Source organism: Capra hircus, chromosome 22, assembly GCF_001704415.2.
Source record: "Capra hircus breed San Clemente chromosome 22, ASM170441v1, whole genome shotgun sequence".
NCBI lineage: Eukaryota > Metazoa > Chordata > Mammalia > Artiodactyla > Bovidae > Capra > Capra hircus.
This window is the reverse complement of record NC_030829.1, coordinates 49,845,523-49,859,584: the sequence shown is the minus strand read 5'-3', so window position 1 is coordinate 49,859,584 and position 14,062 is coordinate 49,845,523. Positions and strand designations below refer to the sequence as shown.

The 14,062-nt window shown below is 54.1% G+C and overlaps 1 long non-coding RNA gene across 1 annotated transcript; it reads left to right on the top strand.

The window, feature by feature from the left end:
- On the top strand, nt 354–12,110 carry LOC108633349. Its single transcript, XR_001917000.1, has 2 exons — nt 354–2,514; nt 10,993–12,110. It is a non-coding gene; the product is annotated as an uncharacterized LOC108633349 (long non-coding RNA).

Sequence of the window (14,062 nt, the reverse complement as noted above, 5' to 3'; positions counted from 1 at the left end):
GGCTCTGCTGGGGGTGAGAGCTTCCTTCTGCCCTAGCAGGTCTGGCTGGCAGGCCCCAGCTGGTGGGTTTGTGGCTGGCAGTGTAGAGACAGGCATGTGTTTGGTCTTTCTGGCCTTGAAGCTGGGATGCTTGGCACTGAGTGGCTCCCTTCTGAGGGCTGGCTTAGCCGTTCAGTGGCTCGGGTACACTTAACACACCCCCATAGCACCCCCCCGCCCCTCCCCCCCACCCCCACTGCCCCACTGACTGGGCCTGGGCTCTGAGCACAAGAACCTCATCTGAGCTTGAGCTTGGGGATGGCGCCTGCTTCCTGGAGGGGGCACAGCCGAGGGGCCTTGCTGTGCAGTTCTAGGGTCACATTTCCACATTTACTTAATTGAAGGCTTGAGCCAGTGAGGGGTGCACAGGGCTTGTGTTTGCTTTTTATTTCCATAGTTTCTAGGTAAAGCATTCCTTCCACCTCAGCTTTGGGGTTTCTGAAAACCCCTCCATCCCTGGTTGTAGCTGGGAAGAGTGAGAAACTGAGCCAGAGTGAGACCTCCACCCTAGCTCTGGTCTGCAGAAGTGTGATTTCCAGGAGGCCTAAAGGCCCAGCCCTTCTGTCAGCAGTGACAGGAAACCTCCAGGGTGGCAGGTGCTGGTGTTAGCCTGCATCAGAGGAGGTCTCGGGGAGCATGGCAGACTAGGCTCGCTCATTCTGTTGAACTCCCTTTCCCATCTGCCCAGCCCAGTCATTTCAAGGGCCTGACCTGGTGATGTGGTGGCCAGAGGCAGTGTGATCTGGTAGACAGCATCCTCTGATGGAGCCAGGAGGCTGGGTTCCAGGGCTGTGTCTTGCAGTGGGACCTTCCCTGTGAGAAACTGGCTCTTCTGGTTCCAAGGCCACTGCAAGGTGGCAGGCTTATTTTGCTGTCGGCCAGGTGAATTATATAGCTGGTATCAGAGGGCCCACTCCCAAGAGAAGACATGGCCTGCCTGAGTTCCTGAGATGGGAGGAGGCCAAGTGGCAATGGGAAGTTAGGTCCCTGCCTTGGGGGGAGTCTGTTTGCTGGAGTCACACCTGGCCTGAGCGACTGCCTCGCTGGTCATGGTATTTGCCTTCACAGAGGCCACACTGCAGTTCCTAGCAGCACCCTGTCCTGCTCCTTACCCAGCCTAAGCTGGGTGGACCTCGAGGTGTCCATGGCTTCCTTTGAGGAGGAGCCAGAGACTCCCCTTTAAGACTGCTCCAGAAGTTACCTGGAAGGGTGAGGTAGGCTTTCAGAGCCCCCGTGTGCTCCCAGACCTCTGCCTACCTCAGCAGTATTGCCCTTCCTCTCCTCCTACCCCTGTCCTTTGGCTTTTGCTGTCTTCACAACATCTCAGGGTAGCTGCCCTGACCTAGCAGTCTGTTGCCTCCTTATCCCACAACCCCGGCTTCCCTGACGGTCCTACCCTTCTGGCCTCAGGCCCATTTCCGAGGAAAGGCTTTGGCAAGTATGTGGACATGGCTTCCCAAGAGGACAGAATGATGCCGAGTGAGAGTGTATGAGCAATTGGGGTCACTGAAGCAGGAGGCACCCTTGGGGAGAGCTTCCTCCCATGAGGCCTGAGAACCCTGGGAAAGAAGTTTGTGTCAAGTGAACCTCGGACCTTAAGCCTGCAGCCACTGGCTTGATTGAAACTTGGGCGTTGAAGTCCAGTGTTGGAGCCACACCAGCCTGGGTGCAGAATCTGGCAACTGCCTGTCACTAGGGTGTGAGGGGATAGGTGACTTCCCCTCTCTCAGCCTTAGCTTCCAAGTCTAAGAAATGGAACCAAGTGCTTTATCTTAATATGATTTTGAAGAGACCGTGGGTTGTACTTTTCATGGGGCACTGTGAGTGCTTTCGTTGCCTTTCTGGGAGGGTAGAAATAAAGAGGGCCATGTGCCTGCATGTGTGTGTCCTGTGCTTGGCACCTGCGTGAAATAGGCAGAAAGACATGGCAGTCTGGAAAGGAGGGAGGGCAGGGATTTCAGTCTTGGGCTCTTGACTTTCCTCTGCCCTCTGGAGATGGAGACACCAAGAGGCTGGTGGCCTGGCAGCCAGATCTCCCCTCAGTCTCCTTGCCCTCCTCACTAGGGCCTGAGTGCCCCAAGGTCCACGCCAGAGAAGCCAGTGGCTCCAGCCCAGGGAAAGCCGCTCTCTCCTGCCCTGTCTCCTTCCTCCTTCCTGGGGCCAGAGTCAGAGTGGAGCTGCCTCCTTCAGCCTGTGTCATGGAGCCCTGGAGACGGTAGCAGGAGAATGTGCTAATGGGGGAGTCCAGGCTCTGCAAGCCCCGGAGGTCTTAAGGGATCTGCCTGCTGTCCACGCAGTCTCCTTCAGCTGGAGCCATAAGCATGGGAGAGGGTATAGGAGTCCCTGATGGCTGTATTCTGGGAAAACAGTTCCATCTCCTCTGACAGTGGAGAAAACTGAGACTTTGCCTCAAGTTGGATGCTTTTCCCAGCTGCCCATAACTCTCTCCATGGGGCCCATCTTGCTGCTTTACTGGTATGTATCCTTTTAACTCTCCCCTACCCCTTCCTGGACCCTGGGCTGTTAACTTCGCCCAATCCCTGCCCAAAACCATTGGCTGGTTCCCCATGACCTGAGTGGTGTCTGTGTCTGGCCAAGTCCAGATCTGAAGGGCTGGGGGAGGATGGCTATGGGAAGGTCTTGGGGGACCCTACCAAACCCTCATCGGTGCTCTGAGTAGGCTTCCGTTGAAACAGAGTTCCACTGCTGACTGAGTTTGGGAACTGTAACCTGTGCAGGCAGCATGTCCCTCCCTGTCCACCTCTGGATTCTTTTTTCCTCTGCCCTAGACTCCAGCTTCCCTGCGTAACTGTCCATTCCCCAAACACCCCTCCTTCCCTTTGCCCCAGCTGTACGTTCATCAGAAATGCCCTTGCCCACCACTGCCAGTCCAGATAATCCTCTCCTTCAAGCTCCAACACAAATGCTGTCTCCTCCGAAACACCCACCCTGACCTCTGTGTTCTCGCCACCAGCCCCTAGGCCACTTCTGGTAACAATGACATTCTTTTGGGAGCCTTCCTGTCTCCTCTCTGGGGTCCCCTGTGGGTCAGGCATACCCTAAGCCCAACAGATGTCCACCAGTAATCAAACAGTGTGTGCGTTTGCTGAAATGTAGCTGGAATTTCCCATGTGGCTCACATCACAGCTGACAGTAGCTGTCGGGTATTCTGGTCACAGTGGGGAGGGCCTGGCCTCCCACCCAGTCCCGGCAGCTGTTTGAGTTGAGCCATAGCCAGTTGGAGGGCTCAAGTGCACCTGATCTCTGCACAGCAGCCACGCTGAGTACAGGCTGTCCTTGTCGGCAGTGGGACAGGCACCAGGTTTCCTGGAGCTCTGGGCCCCAGCAGCCCCCAGCCAGTGTTGGCCAGAGCGGCAGCCTGGTCTCCACCCTCCGTGAAGCCTCCGTCTTAGGACAGGACATCATGGGTGGGGATTGGGGCTGGCAAAGCAGTCCTCCCCTTCCTGTGGTAGGCAGGATAATGGCCCCAAAGATGCCCACGGCCTTGTCCCCTAAACCTGGGGATACGTTGCGCTACATGGCAAAAGGAACTTTGCAGATTTGATTAAGTTAAGGGTCTTGAAGTGGAAAGATTATCCTGGACTATTCAGGTGGGCTCAGTATAATCACAAGTGTCAGAGAAAAGGAGATGTCATGATGGCAGCAGAGGTCAAAGTGATGCCAGTGCCGGGGAGTGGCCCCTGAGCCGTGGAGTGCAGACGGCTTCGAGATGCTGCAGAAAGCGAGGGGATGGATTCTCCCCAGCTGCTGCTGCTGCTAAGTCACTTCAGTCGTGTCCCGACTCTGTGCGACCCCATAGACGACAGCCCACCAGGCTCCCCTGTCCCTGGGATTCTCCAGGCAAGAACACTGGAGTGGGTTGCCATTTCTGTCTCCAATGCATGAAAGGGAAAAGTGAAAGTGAAGTTGCTCAGCCATGTCTGACTCTTTGTGACCCCATGGACTGCAGCCCACCAGGCTCCTCCGTCCATGGGATTTTCCATGCAAGAGTACTGGAGTGGGGTGCCATTGCCTTCTCCAGGATTCTCCCCTAGGGTCTCAAGAAAGAATGCCTGCTGTCTTGCCAACACCTTGATTTGGGGCTAGTGACACTGATTTTGGATTTCTGATTTCCATAACCTAAGATGATACATTTGTGTTGTTTAAAACCGCTAAACTCATGGTCATTTGTTGTGGCGGTAACAGGAAACTGTTCACAGATTTTGGTGAGTGAGTGAGTGTTCAGTTGCTCAGTCCTGTCTGACTCTTTGTGACCCCATGGACTGTAGCCCGCCAGGCTCCTCTGTCCATCGGATTCTCCAGGCAAGAGTACTGTAAGTGGGTTGCCATCTCCTCCTCCAGGAGCCCTTCCTGACCAGGGATCCAGCCCTTGTCTCCTGTGTCTCCCGTGTTGGAGGTGAATTCTTTACTGTTACTGCTCTTAATACCTAAATGTGCAAGTGGCTTTGGAATTAGAATTTGGAAATAGACATGGAAAGAATTTGAGGTGCATGATAGATTGCATAGAACGCTTCCTGTGAGCAGTAAGGTGGCTGGGGAAGGGGGAGGGAACCCTTACACCCAGGAGACCTTAGCTGCTTGGGCTCCCTCAAGCTGGCCCTCTGCTGGAGCGAGAGGACTAGAAGCTGCCCAGGGTGGGACTGAGAGAGGCCAGCCTTGGGTCCGGGCGCGCTGGGGAATGGGACTGGGATCGGGAGAGCAAAGCTGGCCTCCGTAGCCCATATCCAGTGGCATGAGGGCCACCGAGGACCTCAGAGAGGACCTCAGAGACTGGGTCCAAGCCTGGTTCTGACTCCCACAAAGTCACATGGCCAGCCCAGCACCCAGGAGTATGTGAGAATGAGCAGAGTGCAAGGTGAGCAAGTACCGTGACTGTGAATTGAGCACAACAGCCCTTGAATCCAGGCTGATCCCTCCATGGAAGCCATGGAGGTCTGACTCCTTTCAACCCCTAAGCAGGGTCCAGCTCCTGCTACCAGCCTGGGCCGGGCTGTGTGGCTGGGATAGAATTGGGTCATTCCTAGAGGTCTCAATGTGGGAGACCTAGGTTCACTCCCTGGGTTGAGAAGATCCCCTGGAGAAGGGAAAGGCTACCCATTCCAGTATTCTGGCCTGGAGAATATACAGTCCATGGGGTTGCAAAGAGTCAGACATGACTGAGGGACTTTCGCTTAACGCTTAAGGTTCTCAGCCTCATGATACCCTGAGCTGAAGTGGCTAACTGGAACCTTCGACACATTAGTCCACCTGCAGCCGTCAGTTTGTGCACAGATCGGGTCCCATGGGAAGCCCTGCTGGTGGTTGTGAGGAACCACCACTCAGAGAACCTTTAGTGTCTTTGACCTCGTAATGAGAAAACCGCTATGGAAGAGCTTCAGATTCTGGGACTACTCCCCTTCCAAGACACTTCCCTCAATCATCCTCCAGGGAAACAGTGGGGAAAGGCCAGTTTTACAGTTCACAGAGTAGGAAAGACAAGGGAGCCTCCCTCAGCCTTGCTGGGGCCCCGAGCTGGCCTCCACCTGGCCCTGGCCTTGACTGAGGAGAGACGGGGAAGCGGCTCAGAGCATCTCTGCCCAGTGGAAGGCAGGCCTTGTGGTGGCTCCTTCCAGGGGCCAAGGTCTCTTTCGGAAACACTGACTCTCAGAGTAGGGAATGCCACCAGATTGCCTCTGGTGTGCTGGGTCTATAGCCCTCTCCTGGGGTGTGCATTCTAGGGGAATGGAGGGATCAGACTTCCAGCCTGCTGAGGCCAAGGAGCAGATTATGGGGGCTTGAAGCACCCACAAAGATCCCTGTGTACAAATGAGAGCACTGAGACTCAGTAGGCCAGGGCTGGGACTCAAACCCAAGGCTATTCTCTGCCTCTCAGCTTCCAGCCCTTCATCCCCTGCAGATCCCCAACCCGCCTTGATTTCCAGGAGTAGTTCTGTCTGCCATTCCTGGGAGTCAGTATGAGACCAGGCTACGTGGATGAGCAGAGGGAACCCTGAGCTAGAGCTGCCTGGGCCTTCTTTCCTTTGGACCTTGCAGCTGGGTGAGGTATCTGAGCAGCCCCCCCAGGCCTCCCCCCTCCTCTTCCATCTTCTTGCCATCATTTCTGAGGCTCCTACTGGGCACTGAGTCCCAAGCAACTGCTTTACATTTAGTGGTGTTAATCCTCACAACCCCACAGACTGGGTTTTTAATCATATCCATGATGAGGAAACCAAGGCTCAGCAGGCTGTAGTGACAGGTCAGGTCACACTGCTGGACTGGAAGGGAGGGGCAGGTCACCACCAGTGCCCATGTGAATGGTCAGACTGAGGTCAGCATAGCTAGGTTCTGGGCTGCCCCCGTAACGCTTAGTGCAGAGGTCCACCACCGAGGCCTGTAGACCTACAGGGCAGGAGCGGGGGTTACCAGGGCTGTTCCCAGAGGGCTTTTTTTTTTAAGTTTTTATTTATTTATAGACTGTGCTGGATCTTCATTGCTGCACACAGGCTTTCTGTAGTCGTGGTGAGCGGGTGTAGCTGTCGTACGCGGTCTTGTTGCTGTAGCTTCTCTTGTGGCGCACAGACTCGAGTGCTGGCTCGGTAGTTACGGTGCATGGGCTCAGTTACCCTGCGGCATGTGGGATCTTCCCAGACCAGGGATTAAACCTGTGTCTCTTGTGTTGCAAGGTGGATTCTTAACCACTGGACCACCAGGGAAGCCTCCAGAGGGCTTGGGCCCTTCTCCTGGGGTGTGTGCAGCATAGGTTCAGGCCTCAGTCTCCCAAGCCCTGCAATGTGCCAGTCTCCTGGGAGATGACACCCCTCAGAAGAGCCTGGAAAATGTGGAGACTGAATGGTACACCCTGAACCAAGTGCTTTTGGGATTATCTCATTCATTCTCAAGACATCCCATAAGGCAAAGTTTGTGAACCCTCCCATTTTACAGGTGAGGAGAACTAAAACTGGGAAAGGCTAAGGAACCTGCTCACATGCAGGCCGAACTGGAATTCCCTTCCAGGCTGAATAACCCTGGGCCTGATGTCTTGGTCATCACACCAGGCTTGAAGAGGGTAGAGCCAAGGACAGGGGGAGAGCAGGCCTGGAATGAGGACAGTCTGGGCAAAAGCCTGGGAGCCTGAAGGCACATGGGCAGGAATGTGTAGTGGCGAGGTGGTCATGATGGTGGATGCCCCTGGAGGAGCTCTGAATGCCCTTTGGGAACCACAGCCTAAGGTAAAGAGTCTCAGGGTGAGTTACAGGGTCAGATAGGCACTGAGGATATCCTCTGGCTGCCAGACAGAGGGGTTGGGGGAGCAACTGAGCCAAGGTCTGGAGGCTGCTAGGAGCTAGAGCAGTCGACCTTCTGGAATAGAACAAGTTAACCATTGCTGAGGACCTGGATATAGGTGGGCGGGTAGCCAGTGCCACAGTAGAGCCCAAGGCTCTACTGGAACCTGGGGGCCCTGGAGCCACCTTGGGCTGGGAACTAGAATGGACAGGGTATCTGGAGATCCAAATGTGACCCTGTGGGGATATAGCCTAAAAGCAGCCCTTTAAATGGAGTCATGAAGACCACCCTCCCAGGTCTGAGTGCTGTCAACAACAGTAACTGGCCTCTCCATGTGTAACGGTGCCAGGTGCCACAGACACTTTGTCATAAATCCTCTGTACACAAGGCGCACCTGCCTTGGCCCACTAGACAGGTGAAGAGACCCGGGTTTAACTTGCGGAACATGACACAAGCAGGAAGTGGCTGTGCTGGGGTTTGAACCCAGTCCTCTAACCTTCCAGCTGGAAGGGGAATGAGCAGGCCACAGAGGCCAGCTGCAGCCCAGGGCCCTGGTACCCAGCTGGGGTGCCCCCAGGGCCGACATGGGGTTCCAGGGCGAAGAGGAAAGTGGTGAGTCAAACAGAAAGCACCAGATGGGGAGTGAGCTTCCTCCCCTCCCAGCTGCCCCTGGTGCCAAACTTTCACAGCCCGCTGCAGAGGAGCCCAGGGGGAGGGGAGGGCAGTGAAAGTGGCTGCTGCTGAAAGGAGACCGATGTACTCCGGATGTGGCGGGGGAGGGGGGACGCTGACAGTCGCCCAGACTCTGGTTCCCAGCTGACAGGTGGGTGAGGAAAGTGAGTCCTCTCTCAGCATAAGTTGGTATAAAGCCTACCAGGCCAGAGGGGAGCATTTCAGGTCCTCAGACCTGAGAAGTTCTGGGAGGAGACGCAGGTGGTTGGGCCTAAAACCCTTCTTGGAGTCATCCCACAGCTCAAGAACTGCCCAGGGCTCCCCACTTTCTGTTGGCACAGAAATCCTCTCTTATTCTGCCCCCTGCTGCCCAGATCCGTGGAGCTTTGGAAGTTTCAGACCAGCTTTTACATGGAACTCAACTATGTATTTTTTAAAAGACAAAAGCAGTGTCTTAAATGGATTTTGTTAGTTCACGTTCTCAACACTTGTCATTCAGTCCATCATGGTGAACAGCAATGAGCACTGACGTTTAAACGGGGGGCTGGGGTGGGAGCTGCAGTCTTCTGTCAGCCTCAGCTTTCAGTTTCTTGCAGTATTTGATTTTGGTGGCACAGGACCAAGTGACCCCACCAAGTGACTTGCACAGACAAGTGGGTACAAATGGGAGTGTGTTTCCGAAGGCCCCCTTGCAGTCTCTTTTATTCCCAGATACCTCAGGAGAAGCCTTATGTCTTGCTCAGCCCAGACCCAAGACTCTGGACACAGGGGAAGGAGTCTTAACAGATCATAATTTGGTGTTGTGCCCATCTGAGTGTGTGTGTCTTTTTTAAACTGGGTTTTTTCCAGTAGTTGAAAATATGAACGAAAGAAAACGAGGGAGAGAGAATGGAAAGGAAATGAGGAAGGGAAGGGAAGGAGGAAGGGAAGGGAAGGAGAAAGAAGGAATTCAGGCTTCTGAGTATGCCCTCACTCAGGTTCTTGGTGAGGAAGCCCACCCTGACTGCTCCGCCCCCACCTGTCCTGGAGGTTCCAGTGCCTCCTCTTACTCAGCATCTGTCTCAGCAAGTGAATCTGGGCCACATACTTCTGAAGAGTCTTAGGAGTCCACAACTCCTGGTTTCTGTGGGCCTTCCAGGTGCTCAGTCCTGGTTCTGGGCAGGGCAGAATGCCTTACACGGGACAGGGAATAGGGGCTTCCCTGGGCTTTGTGTTATGTCTCCAGAGGTGGGAGCACTGGGGAACCCAGTGCCCCTGAAAGCCTGGGGTTTCTGAACCTTCAGTTCTGGGAACTTGCTGTGCTTCAGAAAGAGAGAAATGAGAAGCAAAACCCTAGAGCCTCAGCGCCACCAACCCCCCCTTCCTCTCTTCCTTCCGCTGAGTCATAGCCAAGCGCCCAGCACCTCTGCCTCCTTCGGGGCCATATGGGTGGGGTGGAATTCACGGTCACGTGAGGACACAGCATCTGGACAAGTCCTCTTTTCCTGTGAGTGTCTGTGCAGAGCCCCGAGTTGCTCAGCACTAAAGCTGCCTCCCAAGCTTGGCGAAGCGGTGACTGAGGTCTTTAGTATCCTGTGTCTCCCTGCGATCCCCAGGCCAGCTGTTCACCTACAAGCACTGAGCACCAACTGTAAGCCAGAGAGCGTGATTCAGCTGGGGCCCTGTCCTTGAGGAGCTCGTGGATTTGGACGTGGACTCTTCCTCACAGGCCCCTAAGAGTGACTGGGTCCTTAGGCTTGCTCTGGTCAGTGGGGAGTCATGCAGCAGGCCACACCGCACATGCCCATCATAAAGACCTGCACACGCTACACAGGTGTCCATAGTACGTGCATGTGCACAAGTGTGGGACTGGGGCACATGTGTCCATGCCCATGATCATTAGGGAAGAGATAGCACCCTGTCTTGGAGGCCCAAGTACTGTCACTGAGGCCCGAGAGTCCATGGGAGTTTGAGTACTGTGCCCCCATTTTGTGGAAAAGAAAGCTGAAGCCCAGAAAGGGTCCATGATTTTCCCAAGATCACACAGCAAGTTGGGGGAGATCTAGAAGGGGAGCCAGCCAGACCTGGGCACCTGTCTACCTCCTTGACCCTTCTGGCCTGGCATTTGGGGCTTGGCACCCCTGATGAGCACACTGCATCAAACTCTGGGTTGATTCTCTCAGCAAACCACCTGAGGACCAACCACAGGGTCCTCCTGCACCTCGCCATTCCCGGGAACTTTCCCTGCACTGCGTCTTTGCCTGGGTGACCTAGCTGCCTGCAGTTCCCTCTCTTTCTCAATCATTCTCTGTCTCTGATTCCTCAAATAAGATCCAAACTTCCAAATTCTGCTTGAATGCTTCCTCTACCTTCTTTGACCCCCTGCGACTTTCCCCTACCTCTAGCCTCTCTTGGCCTCTGTCCCCCTCATTCCCACCCACTGTTCACTCACCTCCTAAATATAAAATTAACCCATAGAGCCCTAGGCTGGCTGGGTGTGAGGGGTCCTTTGAGGCTGAGACAGTGGAAGCCACACCCAGGCCAGTCCAGCCCTCCAGACTTTGCCAGTCACTGAGGTGGGCCCTAGAGCTGGTATAAGAGACAGCACCTTTGCTAGGCCTCACCACTTGCCCCCAACTCTGCCCCTTTGCTCAAAGCCCAGACCTGGAGCACTGTACTTGAGGTGAGATTGACTCCTCAACCATTTACCATCAACATTTACCATTCTGGGTTGTTTATTCCCCCACACCTTGACTACCCCTCCACTGAGGGCTCGGCCTGTGTTTCATGGGGTGGAGTGTGGGGGTCAAACAGAGTCGAGAACCCTTAGATTTTTGTTGGGTGTCGCTCTTTGATTGAATGACTCCGGCCAGAGCTGTCTGCTCCTTTCCAAAGCTCTTTCCTTCCACTTGGTCTCAGGAAGTGGGCAGGGGGCTGGCCATCTTTGCCCCATGAGGGTCTGAACCCCATAATGCAAGCTGTCCCCTCACTCCTCTCCAACCATGACTGGGAGCCTAGGATTGACTGTCGGACCTTGGTGCTGACTGTCGGACCCTTGGTGCTGGAGTATGAAGGAAAAATGGACAGAGACACTGCCCATCAGGAGTTGATGGCCAAGAGGAGGACAGAGGCAAGTAAACAGGTCCTTATCCTTGCCGCGTGTGGTGTGTGTTCGATTGCTGTCTGCTGGGCACTGTGCCAGGCCCTGGGCATGGGCGGTATTCAGATAAGGCCCTGCTCTCCTGGAGCATGTCCCCCCTTGCTCAGGTTCCCACTCAGCACTTGCAGTGCTCAGCTTGAGGCTTTCCCTACAGCACAGGCCAGCTTAGGAGGTGGAATGGCCAGGGAGCTCACTCTCTGGAGCAGCCCTAAGCCTGCGAAGGGTGGGAATTGGTGGGTATACATTCCAGCTTCCTCACCCCCTCGGGTGGGACAACCCCAAGGAGTGTTCTACATCACCTGTCAACCGGGGACTGACCTCAGTTGCCCACAGAGGGAACACACTCATTTACACACCTGCTCTGGCTTCCTTTCCTTCCCTTCCCTGTCTCACTTCCCCTCTCATCTCCATCAGGAACTAGGAAGACTATGATTTCACCCAGCTCCAAAGCTGCCATATTCTGAGGATGCTGGTGGAAGATACAGCTTGGAAGATACTCCTGCTTGAGAAACAAAGGTTAGTTTATTTCCCACAGTAACAGTAGACAGAGGGTCAGCATTTTCTAGAACCACTTCCCTGAACCCAGTGCCTGCAGCGTGACCCTATAAGGGCCAGATGATGGCTGTACATACAGTAGGTTGACAGCAGAGAAACCCTGAGATCAGGGAACCCAAATCTTTTATAATAGACTGTAAGCCAACCTGCCTAACCTTTGCCCCAGAGGCAGATACTATCTTTATTATACTAGGCAAGAAATAAATCTGCCTTTTTCCCTGGAGGGAGACATTATCTCTGTCTTCTAAGGCTATTCACTGGAATAATCACCCTGGAAAGTGTTGTTTGGAACGAGGGCAGTCAGTGCCTCTGTGAACAAATGTACAGGAAAGGGAGACAACCTGGCAGAATTGTCTCCTAGGACCCTATCGGCGCTTCTTGACATCACCTCTGAAATAAACTATTTCTGTTTGGATCTTTTTATTAATATTTATTATTTATTTATTCATGTATTTGGCTGTATCAGCTCTTTGTTGCAGCATGCCGTATCTTTAGTTGCACATGTGGGATCTAGTTCCCTGACAAGGGACAGACCCCTGGCTCCCTACATTGGGAGTGTGCAGTCTTAGCCAGTGGACCATCAGAGAAGTTCCCGTGTTTGGATCCTTGACCCTGAGCCTGCCTCTGGGAAAAACCCTTCAAGACTGGGAAGATGACACTAAATGAGTGTTAATGGGTTTTTCTGATGTGGCTCTCATTTCTCCAGATCTGTCCTGCAAATAATACAGGGGAGCCACACGAAGGAAGAAGTTTCCTTTCCCAGAATCAATACTGTTGTGACTTCTTAGGAAGGTGCTCTAAAAGACTTTTGGAGTGTCATTTTTCACGTTTAAATATTTAGTCCATCTAGAACATGGTGGTTGCCTCTGTGAGGTAGACATTAGACTTCATTTCTGCCCCAAATCATTCTAATATAGTTTATGGGATTTTGTGCCTGGTCCATCACCAGTATCTTCAAATCTGCCTGCAGCCTATTATGTAGAATATGTCATAAACACACACATAATCAATTCACAGACAATGGACTAATGAACATGGCATCACCGTCACTGGGGATTTGACACTCAGCACTGGCACAAAGTGAGACAAACCCAACCCACTCGTGATGACACCATTCAAGCTCCAGTGAAATGCAGGGAGGCTGTGAATCAGCCTTAGAGTTCACAGAGGGTTTGAACGTGAATTGGAAAGGTTTCTTTCTAAAAAATATGTAATAATTAATGAAAATTTCAGGAACTTGAGGACTTCACTGGCAGTCCAGTGGTTAAGATGCTATGCTCCCACTACCAGGGGCGCAGGCTTAATCTCTGGTTGGGGAACTAAGATCCCACAGGTGGCATGATGTGGCCACAAAATAGTATTTCTGGGGCGCCTGGCTACTTGGACCCATGGTCAAGAGTTAACCCGCAGGGTGGGCTGGGACTAGGCAAGAAGCCCCAAGGAGAAAAATCACCAAACATATATACTCCTCACCATGATTCTATACTGAAGGAGGGCATGGCAGCCCAGTCTAAGTATTCTTGCCTGAAGAATCCCCCTGAACAGAGGAGCCTGATAGGCTGCAATGACATGTGGGGGGAGGTGGCTAGCAGGTTTGGAGCTGTGCTCAGTGAGAGCCAGGAGTGACTGGAGGGCTTGAGGGGAGAGCAGCTCCCTGCCCACACCTCTGTCCACCCTTGACCAGGGAGGGGTCTCCATTCTTCTCAAAGCAAACAGGTCCTGAGTGGTTAAAAGACGGTTCCAAGGTCACCCAGCCAGAGAGGGAGGCCCTTACTTCCTTTCTGTGCCTGTCTAGACATCCCCCCAGCACCCCTTCCAGGCCCCTGGGACCCGTGATAGGAACACTCATGGTCACTCCTCAGAGTGTGATTAGGTCCCAGCCCAGTCCCAGAACGGGGTCACAGCCTCCGTGGCTTCCTGGGGGCCCTGCAGCTTGTCCTCTTCATTCTCTTAAGTAAGGACACCGAGGCTCCAATGGGCCAGATGTGTGCTCAGGACGGCACCTCTGGGCACGGGCACTAGGACCACACCAGGTGGCAAATGCTGCAGCTGGGGCCGGTACCCCAGCAAGGGGACAGATCCTGGAGGAACAAACTGGCCTGAAGAGGAGACAGGAGTCCTGGCCAGAGGTTGCCTGCTCGTTAGCGAGGGACTCAGTGCTCAGGGCACATGCTGGGATCCCACCTTGCTCTCCCTCCTCCGCCCCTGGCCATCGCAGCCCGGCTGCTCACCAGCCTGGCCAGGACACTGTCACCGGGCATCACTGAAAGTCCTACCTTCACCTGCGCCCCTCCCCCACACACCGCCCCTCCTCCCAGGCACACACCCTTCCCCCCGTATTGCTTCCCGCTGCCCACTCTGTGCCTGTCCTAG